Raw genomic sequence first — 25159 nt, forward strand, 5'->3', positions numbered from 1 at the left:
TCTGCACCAGCTCCTGATTGTATTGAGTTGGCCAAAAAGTTCATTTGGGTCTTTTCATAAGATGTGCAAAACTTCAAATGAACTTTTTGGCCACCCAGTACGAACACTCAGGTACTTCAAGTCACTCTGCCAGTGAATTATGGGTTCCAGGAACCTAAAAACTATCCTTTGAAGAAGTGTGTGAGCATAAGACATTAGATCCAAAACATACAAGAGAGTTCATGGACATATATTCCCAGGAGAGCAATCAAAGACATCCAGTGTGGAGCACCAGCAGTGTTTACTACAAATATTAACAGTAGCTTGCAATCAATATTAGATTTATCATTGTCACCAGATATGCTAACTAATGGCAAACTGGTTAACTGAAAAAATACATTCCTTAAGGAAGTACAATGCAAGTGTTTGAATGATAATGGGAAATTATTTGTATTGACATAAAAGTATCTTCAAAATATATTACGCATAAAAAGTCAGGTTACAAAACAATATGAGTAGCACAACCATGTTAAATTTTAATTTAATGGCATGCTAGAAGAAATAGGAAAATATTATCAATGGTAGGATGACTTGTGCCATTCATTATTATTTTATTTAAAAATGTAGACAAGATGTATGTTGCAATATCTTTTTATAATTTGATTTTGAAATCTAGCAACTTACATCATGATTTAGAAATGGATAAAGTGAACCTGATTTCCAAGTAAGATTGCATCTTTAAAGGGATGTAACACAGAAGGAGGTAATCCAGTCTTAGTTTTAAGAAGTTGTGGCATAAAATAGTTTTCCAATGAATTTTTAATATATACAAAGGTATTAATCAGTTACAGTAAACATCATCAGCTTGATCAATCAGTTAAAAAATTATTGGCTGAATATGAACACTTTCCCTATAAGAAAGATTCCAAGGATAAAGTTAAATGCCTAGCAGGATTATATTTCCATTAATTTAGTTCTAGTTCTAGAATTTGTGCAGTGCTCCAGCCTTAAAGAAAAATAAGCATTCATACTTAGGAGAAATTTCTGTTTATGGATGGGATCTTACAAAAGAGCAAAATATGTAGTGTAATGAACTATCACTATGAAGGAAGTGGTATCGTACCTAAGGGCATCTGGCCTTTTGTCACGAATTAGAGCTAGAACAATCCTGCCATGTTACTGGGACAAGTGGTTTCAAGTTTTCCAAGGTTAATTAATTTGTATGTTAGGCTTCCTTCCATTACAACTAATAGAAAATTCAACTCAAATCATCCTAAGAAAACATCAACAACAAATTAAAGTCAGGATTTCTCAGGACAGCTGGAGCAGGCAGTCGGAGCCAGGGGGCGAGGATGGGGGCGGGTGGGGAAGTTAAGGTCTTCAAGTTTCAGTTTCATTCTATGTCTTGGTTATACATCAAGAACTTTTTTTCTGTCTGCTCCATTTTGGTGCAGACTTTCAATTCCTGGTGAGAAAAGTCCTGCACAATGATCCAGAAATTCTCCTTACTTTTCTAATATTTTTCAGTAGAAAGAAAAATATTCTTTTTCTACCAGTTCTCTAAAGACTACCAACCGGGTCTCCTTGCAGTGGGTTGAGTACCATGTCCTTCTCAGAACAATCACAGTGATGATGGGGCTGTAAAGTTTCGATGTCAGTGTCAGGGTCACGTTCTGCCAAAGGGATAGCATGTCTAGAAGGGCAAGCGAAACAGGGTGAGCACATATTTTTCAAATACGCTTCCTTTCTCACATGCAACTGGAACAGAGAATGGAATGACACTAAGTTTAATCGTGAGGAATATCAAAGAATCAAGTTGATGAAGCAAATGTGTGAGACAACAAGGCACTGTTGAAAATAGCTTCTGTTATTTATAAATTTTTAAAAGGAGAGTTAACTATTTTGGGACCAGGTAGACAAATATGTCTTTTCTCCCTTTCTTTTTTTTTTTTTTCAGTTTCCTGGAGTATGATTCATTTAGGATGCTTTTACTCAATAGATGTAAAACTATTTTTCTTTATGATTTTACCTATCTCAATCTTCATTTCCAAGTTTAGAAAGTACTGCATTTGAGCTCTTGAGTGCTAATTGTAAAAAGTAGGTAAAGCATACCTTAGCACAAGCCCACTTTGTTTAAGAAATTGTACTTTCAGCACTGCTATTTTTATTAGTTATGTTTTAAAAGATACACACTTTTTCCTTTCAAAACTTTTTTCATATGTATTATATTTAATTATTTGGATACACTATTAGAGTTTTAAGGTTCTAATTTAAAGCAATCATTAGGATTTTATTTATAATAACTTAGCAATATATGGAGAAGGTAATGGCACCCCACTCCAGTACTCTTGCCTGGAAAATCCCATGGATCGAGGAGCCTGGGAGCTGTAGTCGATGGGGTCACTGAGAGTCGGACACGACTGAGAGACTTCACTTTCCCTTCTCACTTTCATGCATTGGAGAAGGAAATGGCAACCCACTCCAGTGTTCTTGCCTGGAGAATCCCAGGGATGGGGGAGCCTGGTGGACTGCCGTCTGTGGGGTCACACAGAGTTGGACACGACTGAAGTGACACAGCAGCAGCAGCAGCAGCAACACATATATTGTTTAAGAGTGTACTCCAATTTGAACATTATTCTTCCTGTCATAATCAAAACCAGACCATAACTGATGCCTTGTCCGGAACCATGCAGAGCTGTTATTAGCAGAAGAGTAGAATCTAGTCAAGGCTATGGTTTTTCCAGTGGTCATGTATGGATGTGAGAGTTGGACTGTGAAGAAAGCTGATTACTGAAGAATTGATGCTTCTGAACTGTGGTGCTGGAGAAGACTCTTGAGAGTTCCTTGGACTGCAAGGAGATCCAACTAGTCCATTCTAAAGGAGATTGATCCTGGGTGTTCATTGGAAGGACTGATGCTAAAGCTGAAACTCCAATACTTTGGCCACCTCATGCGAAGAGTTGACTCACTGGAAAAGAGTCTGATGCTGGGTGGGATTGGGGGCGGGAGGAGAAGGGGACGACAGAGAATGAGATGGCTGGATGGCATCACCGACTAGATGGACATGAGTTTGTGTGAACTCCGGGATTTGGTGATGGACAGGGAGGCCTGGTGTGCTATGATTCATGGGGTCACAAAGAGTCAGTCACGACTGAGCGACTGAACTGAACTGAGAATCAGTGCAATTACTATTTAACAACACTGAATGAAAATTTATGTAAAATGATACAGTTGCCCCTCAACTTCATCACTAGTTTTTTCTTTAGTGTAAAGTGAAAGTGAAGTCACTCAGTTGTTTCTGACTCTTTGCTACCCCATGGACTGTAGTCTACCAGGCTCTTCTGTCCATTGGATTCTCCAGGCAAGAGTACTGGAGTGGGTTGCCATTTCCTTCTTCAGGGATCTTCCCAACCCAGGGATCGAACCCAGGTCTCCCACATTGCAGGCAGATGTTTTACTATCTGAGTTGATTAGCTGTCAATCTGGCTCTTTTCACATCAAACAGAAAAAAGAGAAGATAGTTGGTTACTGACTAAAAACAGATATGTGATGAAAACACATATTTATCTTATATTGTTATTGTTTTAATTGCTAAATGGTATTTGACTCTTTTGTCCCACAGGCTCCTCTGTCCATAGGATTTCCTAGGCAAGAACACTGGAGTTGGTTGCCTCTCCAGGAAAGTTGGTCCCCTTCTCCAGGGAATCTTCCCATCCCAGGAATCGAACCCACGTCTCCTGCATTGCAGGTGGATTCTTTACCACTGGGTCACCTGGGAAGCCCATTTTAATCTATAGAATGATAAAATGTATATAATCATACATTTCATTAATTAGTCTAAACAGTCCATCATTTTGACCAAGAAGATGTTTCAGTTACATGGGTGGCCAACATCTGCTAGGTGGAGAATGTGTGCTTGGCTCTGTGTACCTCTGAAAAGAAAGATGTGTAATGCAATTCCAGTGAGATCTTCCATGAAACTATTATTTTAAGTGACTGAAAATTCAGTACAAGGTAAAATATTTAATAAAGTATACATGAATAGTAGTGTAGCATAAATAATTCTGAATGCTGAATGTGGATGCTTTGGGAAAGAAGATTCACCCACTTAATCCTGTCCAGCAAGGGAAGACTGGATACATAAAAACATGCAGAAGCTATCACAATTCAAAAGTAGTTCAAGGATCTGAGAATACATAGCCTGGAAAATAACAGAGTTATTTTCCTATCTTGAGATAACCTCTACTGACCTGTAGGAGTAGGCAGAGACTACTTCTGAAAAGTTCAAAATCACACTGAAAATCCCAGATAAGAAAGAAAGTATGGAATATTGTAAAAAATAAATAAATAAATAAAGACTAAGGCTTAGATGGTAAAGAATCTGCCTGCAATGCAGGGGATTTGATCCCTGGATCAGGAAGATCCCCTGGAGGAGGGCATGACAACCCACTCCACTATTCTTGCCTGGAAAATTCCATGGACAGAGGAGCCTGGTGGGCTACAGTCCATGGGTTGCCAAGAGTCAGACGTGACTGAGCAATTAACACACACACAACTATATACCAGTTCAGAAATGGAATCTGCTGATTTGAAAGTTAATGGGTTTTCCCAGAAATGGAAAGAACAAATAAATTTGTATTAATTAATCAGCTTCTGCTGGTCTTCATAATCTGGATGCTCTCTATACTACATCATCACCCTTTTCACAAAAACAGTCCCAAGGCTAATCATCCCCTCGTTTAGATGAGGAAAAGACTACTCTTTACCAAAACACCGGGAACAAGTGTAGTCAAGATGTAAACCCAGATCCTTGACGACAAACATCATATCCAGCAGAGGTAGAGTAACTCCTGTCAGTTCAGTTCAGTTGCTCAGTCGTGTCTGACTCTTTGCAACCCCACGGACTGCAGCATGCCAGTCCTCCATGTCCATCACCAGCTCCCGGAGTTTACTCAAACTCATGTCTGTTGAGTCCACGATATCAGAAACATCATAAAGGAGATTCTTTCCCCAGTTGGTGATGAGTAGATTATGGAATCGATATTGTTTTTTCAAACTCTGAAATAGTATGATTTGGGAAGAAGCACAGGTTTAAGCTTAATTTCAGGCCAATATGCAATTTTTTTCAAAGTCTACTCAGTGGATATGAGTTTGAGAAAACTCCAGGAGATAGTGGAGGACAGGGAAGCCTGGTGTGCTGCAGTCCATGGGGTTGCAAGAATCAGGCACAACTTACTCACTTAACAACAACAACTTTTAACTAGACCCAGGACTGGTTAATAATATTACTGGTAAAATATATAAACTATCAAGTATAATACCACCAGTATTAAATACAACATAATATCACTTCTATTGCATAATACCTTCTGAGATGTACCTATATAGAGATAGAGAAAGAGAGAAGGAGATCTCGCCAAGGCTATCCTGCCTAGCATGGTCAGGATAACTTTGATAGGGGTTAACATTCTTCAAAGGAAATGTTCTTTCAAATGGAAAAGCCAGCTGAACTTTACTTCCTGGGCATCATGGTTTATAGCTTTGGCATCTTCACATGTAATGATTGATCAGCTGAAGAAAGACTTAGAATCAATAAACCATTTCTTCCACTATGAATTGACAAGAGGGCACAAAATTACCCATACTAATGAGGATGCACCATTTGGCCTTCCCAGAGATGATTGACAAGGCTCCATACAAGCTGACCATTGTACCAATAGAAAGCTGCTTTGGCCTATTCTCAGTCTCATTTAGAGGTAGAACCTTCTCATATCTAAGCATATATTAAAGCATGTTATAGACAGTTTTTAAAATAGTAGACATTTGCGTATGCATGTATAAAATTATTTTTCTCACAAGCCATGGGAATCACACCATTTTTAATCTTTATGTGTTGAAATTTAATGGAGTATTTTTCTATCAAAAAACTTAATTGGAATTATAATATGCTCAGGTAATATGCCAAGCAGGGTTAATTTCCTAACGAGGCACTGGGTCCAAACCTGACTGGTTGATGAACAGTGTATTCAAGAGCTGAGTGAGCAAAGAAGGGGGCATTAAGCAAATTGATTAGAAAGCATGGTGAATATTTTAGTAATAATTATATTAATTTTTCAAAAGTTTTACTAGAGCCTGATTTTAATTTTTCTTCTTATAATATTTTCTCAACTTAAGCTAAATATAGTTAGGAGGTGTGAAGAAACAAGAGAAGTAAATAAAGAAAGAAACGAGGCTGCTTCCTAATAGTATTTCATTTGTGCAAAGACAGGAAAAAGTTAGAAATAAGAACAGGAAGACTTAAGAACACAAAAATGTGCAAGAAAGGAGGCCAGGATGACTCAAAGAGGGGAGTGTCACTCAACACCTTTCTCTGCTACTACTCTGACTTGAACTTTCTTTAGTGCATGGAATATGATAACTTATTTTATTCAAAACCAACCAATATAATAAAAAAAAATGATTCAGCTACATTTATTTTAATTTGCAAAGCAATTCTCATTTGTCTTTCAACTGCATTCACAGTGGTCAGGGTCAAAGGACCTCTCAGCATTTCTTCATGTTTACTTTCTCAATAAATACATTAAAAATGGCCAAGCACATATATCTGAGTCTATCTTTCAGGCATGTGTCTCTCCATCGCTTTTTCTCTCGTACATGCAGAACCTCATTTTGGCTTTGCCAGGGAATAATTCTGCCCTTGGCTAAGTTGGAACATCTGGGTCCTGATCTCATGGTCCTTGGAAGATAAGCAAAAAATAAAATTGTTCTGAATTCCTAATGCTTTCTCTAGTAAGCATTTTATGAGAATAATAGTCTCTTTGGGAAATGGAAAAATGATTGAAAGGATCACATTCAACTCTGGACTAAAGCTTTAATGAGGGACCATCTGAAAATGGGAAGCACGCTTGCAAACAGGGCAGGGGCCCTGCCATTCGTGCAAAAACTGAAGGAAGGACAGGAAGAATCAGTCACAGAGAGATGGAAATTTTTGGCACTTAGCAAAATACTTCTGGAAAATTAGCAAGTTTTCGTCAAATCACTGAAACAAGTCTATTTGGAAAACATGAAATGCTGCATATTATAAAATTTTAGCAGATCCATTTTACATGCAAACAAGAAAACATCTGCTCAGCAGAAACACCCACCGTGTATCCTAAAGTTTAGAAAACATGGCTATACAAAGTTGTTATTTTTCCAGTTAGTGGGAAAATGGCAAATTATTGTAGTAATTTGATAATAGAAATATCTAAGCTAACTTAGCTGGTACAAACCAAATCCATATTCAACACAATTTTCTTCTTTTACAGTGTCAAGTTGGCCACATTTTGGGAGAAACTTGCAGTCTGGTGCAAAATGATATGTGTTTACTCTTAAGTTCATCCTCATTAATATTTCAGCCTTTCAAATAACCTACTCAGGCCATATTACAATAAACATAACAGACTTTACCCATGTGGGTGAACTTCTGCTTAGGTTGCTACTTCTCTCATTCTTTTCGAGAGATGAAACATTGATAAAAAATTTTCAAGAGATACAAAAATATCTCTCATCTCCTTCACCCAGACCCCTCAGCTCTTAAGATTTTACCATCTTACCCACACAACTCAAATTCTCTCTATATCCATCTCTTTCTCTGACGTACACACACACATGCACATATACACTTCTTTTTTCACATTGTTTATGGCATCCTATACTTTATGTTTTACATGCAAAATAATAAAATTTATAAACTTCTTAACATTTTAAATTGTGCCATTTAGGAACAGTAAGTACATTCACAGCACCATGCAAACATCACTACAGTCTTCAGACTACTTCATTCCTGCAAAATAAAATCTTGTATTCAAAGCATGCACTTCTCATTTTTCCCTCTTCTAGCCCCTGACAACTCCTAAGCCTCTTTCTGTTTCTTTACCTATTCTGGGTATTTCCTGTAAATGAACTCTTACAAAAGGCGTTTTGTGTGTGTGTGTGTCTGCCCACATGTTTTAAGAGAGAGACTGGTGAAATTTTGCTTTTACTTAAAATGGAATTTTTGTTATTTAAAAGAGAAATCCAGATGGATTAAGGATGAAAAGTGCAAAATGAAAGGCAAAAAAAAAAAAAAGAACAGAGGCAGGACCCATATCCCCGAGGGGAAGGGATTAACTCACTACTACATATAAAATAAAAACCAACAAGGATCTACTGTAACACTATAGCACAAGTAACTATACTTAATATTTTGCTATAACTATGAGGGAAAATAATCTGGAAAATAATACATATAGTCTTTTATATAAACATATATACGTGTGTATGTGAATCACTTTGCTGTATAAATGAAACTAACACATTATAAATAACTATATTTCAATTAAAAAAATTTGGAGTGTAAGTTTATGTTTTTCAGCTGCAAGTAAAGTCAAAATAAGGTACAGGGCAATTGGTACAAATTACCTAAGAAGTAATGTGGAGTGAGGTCCTGGCAGGCTCTGATTCATATCAGAACAAATTTTGGTTTATCCTTAGTGGAGAGCCCAAATAATCTCTCACATGAGACTCTATTCCTTTAAGAAGACCTGGCAAAGGCCCAAATGTGTTTCTGCATTTCCATGTACCCACATGTGTATGTGTTAGTGTATTTGTGTGTGCCTACTTATGTCTTGGTATGTACATATATGTATGATAGTTGCTCAGGTGTGTCCGACTCCTTGCAACCCCATGGACTGAAGCCCACAAGGCTCCACTGGCCATGGGATTCTCCAGGTAAGAGCACTGGACTGGGTTGCCATTTCCTTCTCCAGGGCATCTTACTGACCCAGGTCTCCTATATTGCAGGTGGATTCTTTACCATCTGAGTCATGTGTAATTAAGTAACCATGAGTTCCTACTTCTGTGTGTGTATGGTGGTAGACCTCTGCTTGAGTTTTTATTATGCATTCACGGGCCTATATGGTTGTGTTTTTTATTTATAAGTCCAGCACTCTGGTTCCCCCGGATTCATTTTGATTAAACCACACCAAGGTGTCTACCATCATCATGGGCTTCCACTCAAACTCTTGACATTTATGAAATACAATAAAAATACCAGCATGAAGTACTTTAAAAGAAGAAATAACATCATACATTGAAGTCTGAAAGGCACGAGTATAGGAAAAGACATATTTTCTTAAATTCAGGTTTTGGTTTGTTTGCACTTTTATTTCGGCATCCTTTTCCCCCCTCACAAGAATCTCGGAAGCCCCTATGGTAGGATACTTTGCCATTATAGAATTTAATACATTATGAGGTTGAAACTGGAAGATAGAAATCTCTCTGTGGCTCACAGACATATTTTTTTGGTTTACAATGTGGTTTTAAGACAACTGAAACATTTTTAAATGGGGCATGAGCTCTGAAGCTTATGAAAATCTCCATCACTCTCTAGCACATTCCAACTAAGAGTAAGAGGCATCCTTTACTTGGTTTCTCTGGTTGCAGCAGAAGGTGTTCAAGTTTGTAACCTTTGCTTTAAGAGTGGTTGGGAGAGAGGTTCCTGGTTAATCTCTTTAAGGTTGCCCAGTGGTTAAGAACATGCCTGCCAATGCAGGGGATGAGTTCAATCCCTGGTTGGAGAATATCCCACATGCTGAGGAGCAACTAAGCCCAAGGGTTGCAATGACTGAGCCCATGGGCCCAGCTAGAAAGGCCATGCACCCCAATAAAGATTCTGCATGACCAAAGAACCCTGTGTGCAACAATTAAGATCTGATGCAGCCAAATTAAGTAAATATTTTTAAATGGTTTATTTTAAAATGTTTATAATTCATGAAAATAAAATTATACAGACAACATATAAGATGCAAAACATGGAAACTTTATTTGATGTATCTTTCACTGTTGTTCAGTTGCTCAATCACATCCGACTCTTTGCGACTTGGACTGCAGCACGCCTGGCTTCCCTGTCCTTCACTATCTTCTGAGGTATGCTCAAACTCATGCCCATTGAGTCGGTGATGTCATCCAACCATCTCATCCTCTGCTGTCCCTTTCTCCTCCTGCCTTCAATCTTTCCCGGCATCAGAGTCTTTTCTAATGAGACAGCTCTTCACATTAGGTGGCCAAAGTATTGGAGCTTCAGCTTCAGAATCAGTCCTTCCAATTTATATTCAGGGTTATTTTCCTTTAGGATTGACTCGTTTGATCTCCTTTCTGTCCAAGCGACTCTCAAGAGTCTTGCATAGACAATAATTAATAGTCTAGGATTAACTTCATTTCACCATTCTTTTCTTCCTCATGTGATTGGAATGAGAGGCTTAAAGATTCTGTCTGTTGCAGATAGTGTGCATGAATGAAGCTAAGAAGCTTCCTTCTCTGCAGGGTCTGGCTTTCCATAAAAATATTTAATGTCTTCCTAAAGATGACTTCAAAGATTGATTCTATTAAGAGACATATGTAATTTGAAAACTCAAGGTGAAAAAGTTTCCTGTAACCATTTTAACCCATACTGTGCTTAGCCACTCAATCGTGTCCGACTCTGTGACTCCACAGACTGTAGCCCACCAGGCTCTTCTGTCCATGGGGATTCTTTAGGCAAGAATATTGGCGTGGGTTCCATGCCCTCCTCCAGAGGATCATCCTAACCCAGGGGTCAAACCGAGCTCGCCCACATTGCAGGGGGATTCTTTACCATCTGAGTCTTGAAGGAAGCCCAATTAAGCACAGCAAGGTGAAAAAAATGTTTCCTGTAACCATTTCAACCCGTTTAGTCTGCTACAGTAAAGTAGGTGTTTTGTCAACCATCCTTGGCTAATAACAGGGTCCCAGGGTCTTAACTTGCCAGACTAAGTAAGGTGCCTTGTGCCAGGAGAGTGCTGCGACCTGGCTTTCAATCCCTTTAATAAATGTCTTAGCTCACTTCCTGTGACAAGATTCTGAGTACAGGGCTTCCTTTCACTCTTCACGGCTGTTTTGGGAAAATCTTTTGTCCTACTGTTTTGTCTCTTTTCCCCTTCCCGTCTCCTGGTTCCATCTTTTTCTAATTATCAACCAGAATGACCCCAAGTCCACATACAATTAAAATGAAATTCTTGAAGTCAGGGACAAAGAATTCAGGAGTTAATATGCATGTTTTAAAATGTCATGTAACAGTAACTTGAGGCTGGGGAGGTGCTGCTGACCTAAAACATACATGATAACACAACTAGGTTGGAAGAAATGGAAAAACGCCTTCAAAGTTGTTTGTGGATCAGTGTGCCACTTTGTTCTTAAGATTGTTTATCCTTTTTTAACAGTCTTTCCCATCCATCAGCACATGCGTGAATCACCCACCCTCTCAGCTCTTCCCTAATTTCTCTGTGTTCCCTTCCCAGGCTTCTCCTTGGTTTTGAATTTGAAGTGTGAATTCACCTAAGTGTTCCCTAAGTGTGAAACCCACCCTTCTGCTTGTCTGATTACTCCTTGGTTAAGTTTTATGTTTAATGGTTCTGTGTATATTTTTAAACTAAATTTGGTAAACACATCTCTGGGGCATTACTAAATCTGAATTCACTCACAGTTGACTTCTTTTCATCAGCTGTGTTTGGTGTGTATGTGTGCGCCTCCATGGGTGAAATCCACCTACTAAAAGAATACAAATGATTGGGTGGTATTTTCAGGCAGAAGAACATACTACTAGAGAAGAATCTAGGGGCCTATGAATTTTTGACCTTTATCAAACGATGCTGTGCCTCCCTCTGCTTCCTATGCAGATGTTGAAAGACAGGAATAATTATATTTCTTAGGTGTAAAAATAGAAAATATGCATTTGTCTCTAAGCTTCTGAGTACTCTGTTTCTACAGCACTGTCATTTTTCCAGCGTTTGGCCATACGATTAACCTCCACATCAACTTCTAACTCTCTTTCCCAGAGTGTGAATACCATTGGTATTTGTGTTGGAAATAGCCCAAGCAGGGTGTGTGTATGTTAGTATAGGCCAACCACATGTGGGTGGGATAATAAAAACAAAACCTCATCATGGCATACCTTGAGAAAAAGGTGGATCAAGAGAGATAAAGTGTGGTATAAATTAAAAATGACCTCAGATGGAAATTGTGTGGATGTTATAAAAACATGAAAACAATTCATCTGTCATCACAGAATTTACTCTAACGGTGGACCTCTCATTCTTCACATCTTAAACTGATCCCTTCCTATCATTCTGGAGCATAACTCACATTTGTGACATTCTTTGTTTATTATCTATGGAACCAGGGGCACCATAAGGAAATTGGTATGAACCGTGAGTGTCTTCGCCAGTTTTATAATGTGGACAACCTTTCAGGGATCAAAACCATAAAGCCGCCAAATATTTTGAGACCAATTCTCCAAGATACCAGATTAATGAAAAAACTGTTAAAAGTGAATCACATGCAATTCCTTTGTTGGTGTAAATTATATACCTGTTATTTCTATTTTCAGGAGCAGAGAGGTTGATAAAATCCTGCAGAAGGCAGCATGAACCGTGGGAAAGAGCAACGTTACTCTGGTTCAAATGCCTGTCTCTGGCACTTACAGCTGGGTGAACTGGAAAAATTATTTAAACAGTCCAGATCTCAATATTATCAACTATAAAATTATGTCATGAGATCTATCTTAAAGCTTGGTTGTAAGTATCAGGGCTAATATAATTCTTTGGTAATTATAAGTCTGTGTGATAGATGATTATTATTCTTAGTATTATTTATTTTATGGAAAAATCTATACAATTAATTGATTTTTGTGAAAACCACCATAAAATATTCATGAATAGAACTACATGTGAAACTGTATTTATAAATCATCTGTAATCTCTCTTGGGCATCATTTGTAATCTCTTAAACAGTCATAGTAATACCACATCTATTTCAGTAAAAGGCATCATTTTCCCACGAGTTCTTGGGCCTCTTTTGGCTCTCACTGTAATTCAACAGTGGAGAGAGGTTCAAGCTGTCTTTCCAACTCTTTGCCCTTTCTTAGCAAGCTTTCCAATTTGTGGAACTTGGTTTAGGCATATCCTAGGAGTTGGCTTAATCTATATCTTGTCTTGAAAATGACATTTGATCACGATCTTCATGTCTCTTGATAATTGAGACACTGCTCTTATGTTTTACTGGCTTCTAACAAATTTACCTCTTTGTCTAAAGATGCTGATATACTCAGTGAATGTAAAATTCTTATTGCCCAGCCTCAGAATATACTCAATAATTGATTTATGTTAATTATATCATCAACATTATCATTGACTACTTTCCTGCCCTTTCTCTTTCCTGACTTACATTATCAATGGTCTCTCAGTTATCAGTTTATTGTCTTTAGTCTTCTCTCCCTGCATTCTTCTTAAGAAAACCAGCCACTTACTTGATCTTATATATGAGTGATATTAAGATACAGCTCTATAGCCCTAGGTACTTACTAAAGCATCAGTTTTATATTTCTATCAACATCCAAGATCTCAAATAAAACATCCTGGCATCATCTGCAATTGAACAAATACACACTGACTTGGATTCTCTTCCAAGCTCTTCCATTTACTTTCTTTCCGACCCATCACCAACTTGGCTATCTTTAGTCCATCCCTCTCATTTCTCTTTCAAGAGACACCAAGTCTTCATATTTCTTGGATTTGTCTTTTTGTCATTTCTAGGGATTTGCTTCCTATGAGGACACTCAAAACTTTATCATTAAATCAAATTAATTTTTTCTGATGAAAAAATATAAAATTGTGTGCCATGTATGTTCTTTGTATGGTATTCCTACAGTATCCTCTAGGCTAAGTATTTACATGAACTTCATAAGATGTACTTAGTATTATCTCTACATAGCATCAATTATCTCTTACTTCATTGTAATTCCAATTGCTAAAACCAAAGTCCAGGTCCTTTTAGTTTTTTCCAGAAACCATCACCTCTGGCTTCCTTATACTCAATTATCTGTTTTCCCTGAAATTTGTTGTATTATTAAATTCCTGTGTCTAAAACTATATCATTTAAAAAAGCTGTTCATAGTAAGAGTGACAGGCATAGTGCTCTCTTATCTGCTCATTAAATATCTTTGGTTATGAGCCTCAGTTATTTTTCATCTTTTTTTTATCGTGGTAAGTCACATAACATAAAACATACTACTTTAACCATATTTAACTGTATATTTCAGTGGCAGTAAGTACATTCACATTTTTATACAGCTCTCACCATCATCCAGCTCCCAGATTTGTCACCTTCCTAAGCTGAAATTCTGTATCCATTAAACACTATCTCCCCATCCTCTCCCCATCTTGTTCCCTGGGCCCCTGACATCTACCTATGAATTTTAGCTCTATGAATTTGACTTTTCAAGGTACCTGATATAAGTATAATCAAACAGTATTTGTCTGTATTTAATATATTTGCACAAACAGAACCTTGTGCGAACCAGGACCCAGGAGAAAGGAGCAGCGACCCCACAAGAGACTGACCCAGACTTCCCTGTGAGTGTCCAGGAGTCTGCAACAGAGGTGTGGGTCGATGGTGGCCTGCTGCAGGGTTGGGAGCACTGAGCACAGAAGTGCATGCGTGGGACCTTTGAAGGAGGTCATCATTATCTCCATTACCTCCACCATAGTTTGGCCCCAGGTAAATAACAGGGAGGGAACACAGTCCACCTATCAACAGAAAAATGGATTGAATATTTTCTGAGCATGACCACCCCCCCATCAGAAGAAGACCCAGTTTCCCCCTCAGTCAGTCTCTCCCATCAGGAAGCCTCCATAAACCTCTTATTCTTCTCCATCAGAAGGCAGACAGAAGGAAAACCACAATCACAGAAAACTGACCAAACTGATCACATGGACCACAGCCTTGTCTAACTCAATGAAACTATGAGCCATACCATAAGGGGCCACCAAAGATGGACGGGTCATAGCAGAGAGTTCTGACAAAATGTGGTCCATTGGAGAAGGGAATGGCAAGCCACTTCAGTATTCTTGCCTTGAGAACCCCATGAATGTATGAAAAGTCAAAAAGATAGGACAATGAAAGAATAACTCCCCAGGTCGGTAGATGCCAAATATGCTACTGGAGAAATAACTCCAGAAAGAATGAAGAGACAAAGCTAAAGCAGAAACAACACCCAGTTGTGGATGTGACTGGTGATAGAAATAAAGTCTGATGCTGTAAACAGCAATATTGCATAGGAACCTGAAATGTTAGGTCCATGAATCAAGGCAAATTGGAAGTGGTCAAACAGGAGCTGGCAAGAGTAAACATCAACATTTTAGGAATCAGTGAATTAAAATGGACTGGAATGGCTGGATTTAACTCAGATGACCATTATATCTACTACTGTGGGCAAGAATCCCTTAGAAGAAATGGAGTAGCCATCATAGTCAACAAAAGAGTCTGAGATGCAGTACTTGGATGCAATTTCAAAAACGACAGAATTATCTCTGTTCCTTTCCAAGACAAACCATTCAATATCACAGTAATCCAAGTCTATGCCCCCTAGAGAAATGCTGAAGAAGCTGAAGTTTAAAAGTTCTAGGAAGACCTACACACCTTCAAGAACTAACACCCCCAAAAGATGTCATTTTCATTATAGGAAACTGGAATGCAAAAGTAGGGAGTCAAGAAATACCTGAAGTAACAGACAAATTTGGCCTTGGAGTACAGAATGAAGCAGGGCAAAGGCTAATAGAGTTTTGCAAGAGAATGCACTGGTCATAACAAACACCCTCTTCCAACAACACAAGAGAAGATACTACACATGAACTTCACCAAAATCAGATTGATTATATTCTTTGCAGCGAAAGAAGGAGAAGCTCTATACAGTCAGCAAAAACAAGACCAGGACCTGACTGTGACTGAGATCATGAACTCCTTATTGCCAAATTCAGACTTAAATTGAAAAAAGTAGGGAAAACCACTAGGCCATTCAGGTATGACCTAAATCAAAACCCTAATGATTACAAGTGAAAGTGAGAAATAGATTCAAGGGATTAGATCTGATAGACAGAGTGCCTGAAGAACTATGGAAGGAGGTTCATGACATGATACAGGAGGCAGGGATCAAGACCGTACCCAAGAAAAACAAGTGATAAAAGGCAAAATGGTTGTCTGAGGAGACCTTACAAATAGCTGTGAAAAAAGAGAACTGAAAAGCAAAGGAGAAAAGCAAAGATATACCCATTGGAATGCAGAGTTCCAAAGAATAGCAAGGAGAGATAAGAAAGCCTTCCTCAGCAATCAATGCAAAGAAATAGAGGAAAACAATAGAATGGGAAAGACTAGAGATCTCTTCAAGAAAATTAGAGATACCAAGGAAACATTTCATGCAAAGATGGGCACAATAGAGGACAGAAATCATATGTATCTAACAAAAGCAGAAGATATTAAGAAGAGGTGGCAAGAATACAAAGAAAAACTGAAAAAAAAAAAAATCTTCACAACCCAGGTAATCACAATGGAATGATCACTCACCTAGAGCTAGACATCCTGGAATTCGAAGTCAAGTGGCCCTTAGGAAACATCATTACAAACAAAGCTAGTGGAGGTGATGGAATTCCAGTTGGCTATTTCTAATCCTAAAAGATGATGCTGTGAAAGTGCTACACTCAATATGCCAGCAAATTTGGAAAACTCAGCAGTGGCCACAGGACTGGAAAAGGTCAGTTTTCATTCCAATCCCAAAGAAAGGTAATGCCAAAGAGTGCTCAAACTACCACACAGTTGCACTCATCTCACATGCTAGTAAAGTCATGCTCAAAATTCTCCAAGCCAAGCTTCAACAGTACGTGAACTGTGCACTTCCAGATGTTCAAGCTGGATTTGGAAAAGGCAGAGGAACCAGAGATCAAATTGCCAACATTTGTTGGATCATTGAAAAAGCAAGAATATTCCCAACATCTATTTCTGCTTTGACTATGCCAAAGCCTTTGACTGTGTAAATCACAACAAACTGTGGAAAATTCTGAAAGAGATGGGAATACCAGACCACCTAACCTCCCTTCTGAGAAATCTGTATGAGGTCAAGAACAACAGTTAGAACTGGATATGGAAAAACATACTGGTTCCAAATAGGGAAAGGAGTATCTCAAGGCTGTATATTGTCACTGTGCTTATTTAACTTATATGCAGAGTACATCATGAGAAACACTGGGCTGGATGAAGCACAAGCTGGAATCAAGATTGCTGGAGAGATATCAATAAACTCAGATATGCAGATGACACCATCCATATGGCAGAAAGCAAAGAAGAACTAAACAGGTTCTTGATGAAAGTAAAAGAGGAGAGTGAAAAAGTTGGCTTAAAACTCAACATTCAGAAAATGAAGATCATGTCATCTGGTCCCATCACTTCATGGCAAGTAGATGGGGAAACAGTGGAAGCAGTAACAGACTTTATTTTCTTGGGCTTCAAAAATCACTGTAGATTGTGACTGTAACCATGAAATTAAAAGATGCTTGCTCCTTGGAAGAAAAGTTATGACCAAGCTGGATATCATATTAAAACCCAGAGGCATTACCTTGGCAACTAAGGTCCATCTAGTCAAAGCTTTGGTTTTTCCAGTAGTCTTGTTTGGATGTGAGAGTTGGACTATAAAAAGTGCTGAGCACCAAAGAATTGATGCTTTTGATCTGTGGTGTTGGAGAAGACACTTGAGAGTCCCTCGGACTGCAAGGAGATCCAACCAATGCATCCTAAAGGAAATCAGTTCTGAATATTCATCGTAAGGACTGATGCTGAAGCTGAAACTCCAATATTTTGGCCACCTGATGGGAAGAATTGATTCATTTGAAAAGACCCTGAAGCTGTGAAAGATTGAAGTCAGGGTGAGAAGGGGGTTACAGAGGATGAGATGGCTGAATGGCATCACCGACCTAATGGACATGAGTTTGAGTGAACTCCGGGAATTGGTGTTGGACAGGGAGGTCTGGTGTGCTGCAGTCCATGGGGTCACAAAGAGTTGGATGCAACTGAACGACTGAACTGTACTGAACTGAATTGAATATATTTAGAATACATTTCTAAGGTCAACTTAGTATATGTCGTACAAACAGGTTATAACCTGCTTTTTTTTTTTCTTTTTTCCTTTGTGGACATATACCTGGAGAAAAAATACAATTCCAGATATCCTTAAATGTTTTTGAAGTGCCTCAAAAACCTTCCAAACATATATCTAAGCCTTACAATTCTGTTCTTGAAAATCCTCTATCAGCACATCTTGTTTAATCCTTTTATCTTCTCTACTTCTGAGATCTGGTTTCATTTATCCTTGCTTAAACTTGGTCACTTAAGTTCTCGAATAAGTATTAGTAGAACTGCCTCACGAGGATTCCTTGTTTTCCTGTAATATCCCACCTCACTCTTCCTGATGCTACTGCAGTAATGCCTGCCCCAAAGTCCATCCTCTTGATTCTCTTAGAGCACTTCCCATCCTCTGCTTGGTTTCATAACCATGTGATTATCTATTTTTGCTTCCTACTAGATAATAAGTGACTCAGAGGCTATGCGTGCATCATTCCTGTATCTCCACAGAAGAAGAACATGTACCATCCAAATGACAGAAAATGAATAATCATTACCCTACAAGTAAAGTATGTAAACATTTTAAAGTGGTGTTCAGCTAAAAGTATACAGTTTCATCATTAGCAAACATATGATGGATCAATCTACTGTTTATACTTAAGGCAACCTCTTTAAAAATGTTGTTGAATGCCAGGCACTGTGTATTAAGAGAATAATTATATATATATATATATATGGGTCGGACATGACTGAGTGACTTCACTTTCACTTTTCACTTTCACACATTGGAGAAGGAAATGGCAACCCAATCCAGTGTTCTTGCCTGGAGAATCCCAGAGACGGGGGATCCTGGTGGGCTGCCGTCAGTGGGGTCACACAGAGTTGGACACAACTGAAGTGACTTAGCAGCAGCAGCAGCAGCATATGTAATTCATAACTTATATGGGAAAAGAATCTGAAAAAGAATATATATATATATATATATATATATATATATATGTTTTTATACAGTTATATGGGCTTCCCTGGTAGCTCAGCTGGTAAAGCATCTGCCTGCAATGCAGGAGACTCTGGTTTGATTCCTGGGTCGAGATGAGACTCTGGTGAAGGGATAGGCTACCCGCTCCAGTTCTTGCTTGGAGAATTCCATGATCAGAGAAACCTAACAAACTACAGTCCATGGGGTCACAAAGTGTTGGACATGCCTGAGTGATTAAGCACAATACATACAGTTATATGTATAGAATTCAGTCATATGTGTATACATATATATATATATATATATATATAAATAATATGTTGCTGAATCGCCTTGCTGTACACCTGAAACTAACACATTTTAAGTCAACTACACTTCGATTTAAAAAATTAAAGAACATAATTATAACATAACTTTTCTACTGTTGAGGAACTCAATGTATAGTGAAGGACAAAGTCTATAATGTGATAAAGTCAGAATACATAAAAAAAATAAATACAAAGAAAGGTCAGAGGAAGGAAGGACAGCAGATAGAGACATGGAACAGATGTAATGTTGCTCTAAGTATGATGGGTCTTTAAAGATGAGATCCTCTTCAAGACTATTATATATTAGCTAAGTATAAATGTCTATTTGGACAATTGGTAACATTCAAATTAGTTCTGTGAGATAGTTAAATATATAGTATTAATGTTAATTTTCTTTTATGATGAAATACTGTGCTAAAATTGGAAAAGATATTAACATTTAATAAAAACTTGTGTGAAGTTTCGGAGAAGGCAATGGCAAGCCACTCCAGTACTCTTGCCTAGAAAATCCCATGGATGGAGGAGCCTGGTAGGCTGCAGTCCATGGGGTCACTCAGTCGGACACAACTGAGTGACCTCACTTTCACTTTTCACTTTCACGCATTGGAGAAGGAAATGGCAACCCACTCCAGTGTTCTTGCCTGGAGAATCCCAGGGACAGGGGAGCCTGGTGGGCTGCTGTTTATGGGGTCTCACAGAGTCGGACATGACTGAAGCGACTTTGCAGCAGCAGCAGCAGCAGCAGCAGTGTGAAGTTTATACCAGAACTCTGCATAATTTCTCAAATTTAAAAAAAAATTTATAAAATTATTATAAGAAAAAATTAATGTTTAGCATATTTAAAAATTAAGAATAATCTCAAATATCAAGTTCTTGTTTACAATATTGTGGTGGTTTTTGTATACATCAACATGAGTCAGCCATATGCACACACTTCTTTTCCTGTTGTGCTTATATGCTTGCCTCCCCAAGTATTTTTAAGATAAAATACTAACCTTTCTCCTTTCAGTTAGATTTCCTTCTTTTGAACATACAGGAAACTGAACACTTTCATATTTCTCTTGTAAGTTCCATCTTCATCTTCTGAAATTGAAAGAATCCATAATTATAAGCTTTCTTTGTGGTTTCAATGACAAGAATGGACATTTTTCAAGTAAACAAAATCATCTGCCTGGATAAATGTCAAACCTAGAATTCAATCTCTAAATTATAGGCTGCCTACAAATCCCTTTATGTTTATTCTTCTCTCCTGCCAACACCTTTCATGTGTAGCATTTTTTTTTCTCTGAACATGAGGTAAACAGAGTGAGCGTATGAGCCAAATGAATGGGATGGAAGCTCTAGAGATTTCATATTTTGTGGATTAGGCTCACTAAGATATTCTAGATGCTCATGTGAGATCTAGTCACCTCCTAGAAAGAGTAAGTAGACAGTAGAGGGAAGTTTTGAAGGATGAGTCTAAGAAGCCAGTTGGCCAGAATTCATATCCCAACTCTGCCTCTAGCCAACTTAAAGTCTCTCTGCAAAACACAACTCTTCTGTGTCACCATATATTTTGCCTAATAGATTTTTGATATTAAATAGATAAGCAACACTTACACTTTGACTTATAATAATCATTTAATACATTCAAACTACTTTCATTATATTCATATTTCAAGTTCCTATTCACTAGATTTATTGTCAAGATTTTTCTTATTCAATATATAGATATGTGAAGCTATAATTAGTTCCGAGCTTTTCTTAGTTCTTGCATCCTAAGAATTAATTGACACATTTAGAGCAATGACTAAATAAAGATTCCCTGTCTCTCGGTAAAATTAGGTTTTTCTTACCTTCTGCAGACAATCTTACAGCCAGTTCCCTTTCATTCAATAAATTAAATGCTAACTTTTACTTAAATCTGTTAAATTATATTAGCATATATACATTACACATACATTTACACCTATTTATTTATCCTTGTTTATCCCTCTTGTTGAAATGAGTGAATTGTCTGAATGGCTGAAGATGGCATTCTTTGCATGCTTTATGGAGATCATAATAAATTTTGAATAAGTCAGAAGCAAAAGGTAAGTTATAGTTTTGCACAGCAAAAAACAAGTATGGTTGTGCAAGTTAGGAACTCTGGCAAAGCCATATAATTCAGGTTCAGATTTTTCTGGGATGGCTCAGAAAATTTATATTTTAAAGTACTCAATTTGTACTTTCATATAAATTTAGAGCTACATAAAAATGACATTTCATTTAGGACTGTCTAAACTGTGAGTATATAAAAGGATATTTAATAGTTTTCATTCCTATTACTGTAATTCATTTTAAAAAATAAAACACAACTTTTTTTTCCAACAAAAATATTTTCCTCAAGAAAGTTTTACAAAAATTCTGTAGGGTGGCAGCATTTTCATGTAATATGCCAACACACATGTTTTGTAAGCTCATACGTTTATGGTGTGGTAAGAATGTTAAACCACAATTCGTAAAGTGAAAAGGCTAATGGAAAATCTCTCTTGTATTTCTGAAACTAGCCAGCTGCTTAGACTTATATATTTTAATTCATAAATTATGACCTCACATCATATAATTCTGTATATTGGACATATTTTTGGTGGGGAAAATGTGGACATCGTCCCTCATGGACCTTATTAAATTAAAAGCAAGGCATAAAACATAGGTTTTCTGTTAGAAATCTAGTAATCACTCCATACTTGAAATTTATTTCAATAAAAATGATATTCCTACTACTCTTAGAATGGATACTACACTTGATCTTAGCCAAAACGCTGAGAAGCAAAAACGATAAATATCTAGCAACTCTTTTCCCAATATGACATTAAATAAGAGAAGGATTGTTATATACACAGAAAAACTGAACCTGAAAGATGATATAACAAACTGGTATTGGTACTTAAAAGAATGGGATTTTACCTCATAGCTTAGACATTTCAGTACCTTTTAGTTGTTTTTTATTATGTAACTTGAACATAGATAACTTTAGAAATTGGTGTAGCACGGGATGCGATACCACTCCTTTTTAAATGTATTTTATTCTCTCATTTAATCTCTGGCTTTGTGTGCCTAGGGATATAAGTCTAATATTTGAGAGTACTTCATTTCAGTTCAATTCAGTCATTCAGTCATGTCCGACTCTTTGCAACCCCATGAATCACAGCACGTCAGGCCTCCCTGTCCATCACCAACTCCTGGAGTTCACTCAAACTCACCTCCATCGAGTCGGTGATGCGATCCAGCGATCTTATTCTCTGTCGTCCCCTTCTACTCCCACCCCCAATCCCTCCCAGCATCAGGGTCTTTTCCAGTGAGTCAACTCTTCAAATGAGGCAGCCAAAGTATTGGAGCTTCAGCTTAACATCAGTCCTTCCAATGAACACCCGGGACTGATCTCCTTTAGAATGGACTGGTTGGACCTCCTTGCAGTCCCAGGGACTCTCAAGAGTCTTCTCCAGCACCACAGTTCAAAAGCATCCATTATTTGGCGCTTAGCTTTCTTCACAGTACAACTCTCACATCCATACACGACCACTGGAAAAACCATAGCCTTGACTAGATGGACCTTGGTTGGCAAAGTAATGTCTCTGCTTTTTAATATGCTATCTAGGTTGGTCATAACTTGCCTTCCAAGGAGTAAGCATCTTTTAATTTCATGGCTGCAATCAGCATCTGCAGTGATTTTGGAGCCCAAAAAAATAAAGTCTGACACTGTTTCCACTGTTTTCCCATTTCCCATGAAGTGATGGGACCAGATGCCATGATCTTAGTTTTCTGAAGTGTCCATTTAAACCATGAAAAAAAAATCAGCTTATTAACAAAGAACATTCAATCAAGCTAGATGTGATCAAACAACAAAATCTCTGCTAAAAACTGATGAAAATGTGTTTAAGTTTAAAGAGTTAATGACATATACACTATTTAACAGTTGTTTAAAGCAACTATAATTTATTTGCAACCAAAACCTCCTAGGTCTTAATTCAATGCCTCTGCTATTATTATCTTAATTAGCCAATGCTATAATACTGTAGAACCAAATACCTGATATTGATGTCTTTTTGCTCTCTCCCTCTCACGATTTGTTCTCTTCTTAATTTTTATTTTATATTGGCGTATTGCTTATTTAACTTATATGCAGAGTACATTATGAGGAACCCTGGACTGGAAGATGCACAAGCTGGAATCAAGATTGCCGGGAGAACTATCAATAACCTCAGATATGCAGATGACACCACCCTTATGGCAGAAAGTGAAGAGGAACTCAAAAGCCTCTTGATGAAAGTGAAAGAGGAGAGTGAAAAGGTTGGCTTGAAGCTCAACATTCAGAAAACTAAGATCATGGCATGTGGTCCCATCTCTTCATGGGAAATAGATGAGGAAATGGTGGAAACAGTGTCAGACTTTATTTTGAGGGACTCCAAAATCACTGCAGAGGCTGATTGCAGCCATGAAATTAAAAGACACTTACTCCTTGAAAGAAAAGGTATGACCAGCCTAAATAGCACGTTAAAAAGCAGAGACATTACTTTGCCAACCAAGGTCCGTCTAGTCAAGGCTATGGTTTTTCCAGTGGTCATGTGTGGATGTGAGAGTTGGATTGTGAAGAAAGCTGAGCGCCAAAGAATTGATGCTTTTGAAATGTGGTGTTGGAGAAGACTCTTGAGAGTCCCTTGAACTACAAGGAGATCTAACCAGTCCATTCTAAAGGAGATCAGTCCCGGGTGTTCTTTGGAAGGACTGATGCTAAAGCTCCAATACTTTGGCCACCTCATTTGAAGAGTTGACTCACTGGAAAAGACCCTGATGCCGGGAGGGATTGGGGGCAGGAGGAGAAGGGGACTACAGAGAATGAGATGGCTGGATGGCATCACCGACTCGATGGACATGAGTTTGAGTGAACTCCAGGAGTTGGTGATGGACAGGGAGGCCTGGTGTGCTGTGATTCATGGGGTTGCAAAGAGTCAGACATGACAGAGCAACTGAACTGAACTGATAGTTAACAATATTGTGTTAACTTCAGGTGTACAGCAAAATGATTCGGTTATACATATATGTGTACCTATTCTTTTTCAAACACTGCTCTACAGCCTATTAAAAATCAGAGACATTACTTTGCCAACAAAGGTCTGTCTAATCAAAGCTAATGTTTTTCCAGTACTCATGTATGGATGTGAGAGTTGGACTACAAAGGAAGTTGAGTGCTGAAGGATTGATGCTTTTGAACTGTGTTGTTAAAGAAGACTCTTGAGAGTCCTTTGGACTACAGGGATATCAAACCAGTCAATCCTAAAGGAAGTCAGTCCTGAATATTCATTGGAAGGACTGATGCTAAAGCTGAAACTCCAGTACTTTGTCCACCTGATGGGAAGAACTGACTCATTGGAAAAGACTCTGATGCTGGGAAAGATGGGAGGCAGGAGGAGAAGGGGATGACAGAAGATGAGATGGTTGGATGGCATCACCAACTCGATGGACATGAGTTTGAGCAAGCTCTGGGAGTTGGTGATGGACAGGGAAGCCTGGTGTGCTGCAGTCCGTGGGGTTGCACAATCGGACACGACTGAGCGACTAAATTGAACTGAACTGAACATAAGATATGGGAATTTTAGAGATGTTTACTGAGTGCCTGTCATGGCATTTGGAGCTTGGAATATATTAGTGAACAAAACCTAGATCCCTACCCTGATGACTTTTATTTAAACTGGGTATGTGGAGTGAGACAGATGATAAATAATAAACATAACTTTGTAAATTTAAAAATAAATAAATAAATAAAATGGATAGCCAAAGGTCTACTATGTAGCACAGGGAACTTCACTCAATTTTATGTAACAATGTAAATGAGAAAAAAAATATCTGATATTAATGTCTTGCTTCCATATTAGCAGGTAAGCTTGAGAGG

General features: G+C 38.0%; 1 pseudogene; it reads right to left on the minus strand.

The window, feature by feature from the left end:
• Nucleotides 1-21873: 21873 nt before the first annotated feature.
• Nucleotides 21874-22043, minus strand: LOC129553914 (U2 spliceosomal RNA; annotated as a pseudogene).
• Nucleotides 22044-25159: the final 3116 nt, after the last annotated feature.

This window comes from Moschus berezovskii, chromosome 1 (genome assembly GCF_049115385.1).
Source record: "Moschus berezovskii isolate FMDL1 chromosome 1, NW_MosBer_1.0, whole genome shotgun sequence".
Taxonomy (NCBI): Eukaryota; Metazoa; Chordata; class Mammalia; order Artiodactyla; family Moschidae; genus Moschus; species Moschus berezovskii.